The sequence below is a fragment of the Bison bison genome, unplaced genomic scaffold, assembly GCF_000754665.1.
Source record: "Bison bison bison isolate TAMUID 2011002044 unplaced genomic scaffold, Bison_UMD1.0 scf7180017849907, whole genome shotgun sequence".
Lineage (NCBI taxonomy): Eukaryota > Metazoa > Chordata > Mammalia > Artiodactyla > Bovidae > Bison > Bison bison.
Window position 1 is genome coordinate 8,726 of NW_011480480.1, and position 2,285 is coordinate 11,010.

Sequence of the window (2,285 nt, forward strand, 5' to 3'; positions counted from 1 at the left end):
CGATTCATGGGGTAGCAAAGAGTCAGATACGACTGAGCGACTGAACTGAACTCAGTTCTGTGCTTCTGCTCAGGGCCCTCTTATTCCGCTGCCTCTGGCAGGTCACCAGTCAAGCATAGCAGTAGCAGCAGCAGTCCAAGATGCCATTGGATCTTCTCCCACCAGCATTTCTGACCTTTCTAACTCCCCCATGAAGCTATTCTAGGCTGTGACAGGTCATCCCTGTTTCCTTGGCTTAGATTGGCTTTTGAGGATGAGTAAGAAAGGAGACGCCCTATATTTAATGTTTGCTATTTTTAGTAAGGTATTTAAGTTACTCTTAAAGAAATAAAGGGAGACGCATGCTAACTCCTGGAAACTTCAATATTATGTTCCCTGAAAATATAATATACTGAAATAAGTCCATCTATTTTGGTTTATCTGTAATAAATTACATGATAATACAATCTCATAGCAGATATTATGAGCTTGAGCTTACATGATTTAATTCTCACTACTACTTTATGAGGGTAGGACATTATTTACTCATTAATTCTTTCCAGAACTATATGCTAGGTACCATGCTACAGGATCAACACTGAGACATGGTACAAGGCGTGCATGGCCCCTGAACTCATAGAACATATAGTCTAGTGTGGGAGATAGCCAATTAATGAATAACTACTCAAACAAAAGACTGCAATTGTGGTGAGTGCTGTGAAGATGAGGTATGTAATGTTCTGCAAGGGTAAAAGAGACAAATATGATCTAGCCAGGATGGCTGGGAAGACTTCTTTGAGCTCATAAGCATGACAGGAGCTAACCAGAGGAGGAAGAGGTGGGGTGGGACACAGTGTTTCAGGCAGAGGGAACAGCACGTGCAAAAGGCTTTTGCTTACAGGCTGAAAAGGAGGCCCATGTGGCCAGAACACAGGTAGTGAAAAGTATATAAAGCGATGTTGATGAGGTAGTTAGGGGGCAGACTCAGGGGCTCCTCTATCATCTTAAAGAATTCGTCTTTCTCCTGAAAGCAAAGGGAGGCTACCAAAGGGTTAAGGGGATGGAGTACAAGACTAGCTCCTCTTGGCTGCCCTGTAAATAATGGCTTGAGGCAAGAATAAATTTGGGAAGCCCAAGGTAGGAGCCTTCTTCATTAGGTCAGGGAGAAATGGTGGTGGCATAGACTGAAGAAGTGGCAGGGAAAAAGAGAAAACAGGCATGATTTGAGAAATCTTTACTAGATCAACAAAACTTGTGGACAAATCATATTGGTAGAGGTGAGGGGAGAGGGAAGGGTGGGGACTAGAAGGATATGTTAAGAATGGATGCCATTCATAGTGATGGAGAAAAATAAAACAGGAAAGGTTTGGGGGTTAGGGGAAAATCATGAGTTTGGTCTATACACATTGAATTTAAATTGACTTTAAGGTATGCAAAAAGAAAAAAAAAACAAGTAGCTATACATAGAGTTCAGAGCTTGGAGGCACAATCTAGAATGAAGGTGCAAATCTCTTAGGTCAGCTGTACAAGGGTTTTATTAAGATAGTGGACATAGAGAAAGTAATTAGGAGCAGGTAGAGAGTGAGGAGAAGGGAGCCTAGAATGGAACATTGAGAACTTTAATACCTGATGACTGCCTAGAAGAGGGAAATGGTGCTCTAAGAGGTTCAGTAACTTGCTCAAGCACAAATAGCAAGTATGTAGGAAAAAAAGAAAGAGAATCTACCTCTGGCTGACCTAGAGCACAAACTTGCAACGATTATCTTCTTTTGGCTACTTAATCTGTATTTGGATTAAAAATATCATTCTGGGTTTGGAAGAAGTTAACAGCTGTAACAGATTACCTATGTTAGCCAAGAATTGCTAAATAGTCCCATTAAAATACACAAGAGAGAAAAACTGGTGTTGTTTTGAAACTTGCAAAACATGTTATCTTCAAATGCTTCCTCAGCGAGGTGGCAAAGAAGTATTGCATGGTTAAAGTTGAATGCACTCTCAGAAAGTTCCTCTTGCTGAGAAATGTACTAGATAAACAGGTCAAGTAGTAGTGATTATAAAGCTATATTTCCCAAAATGGAGTACAGGAAGTGCTCCTGAGGTATGCAACAGGGGGAAAAATGATAAAGATGTTGCAATTTCAGCTAGTAGATTTGGGAAATATTTTTAGATATTAAAACAGACACAGATATTACTGATTAGAATGCAACCTTTGCATTCATTTTAAAGACAAGCTAGAAGTCCCCCAATTTCATATCTGTAGTGCTAACCCCCAACCCTATTTCCTTGGATGTACCTATTCACTTTCT

The 2,285-nt window shown here is 40.3% G+C and overlaps 1 protein-coding gene across 1 annotated transcript in view; it reads right to left on the reverse strand.

The window, feature by feature from the left end:
* Positions 1–2,285, reverse strand: part of LOC104994617 (ribosomal protein S6 kinase alpha-3-like) — a 15,291-nt gene that overhangs the window by 4,744 nt on the left and 8,262 nt on the right. The window lies entirely within an intron of this gene.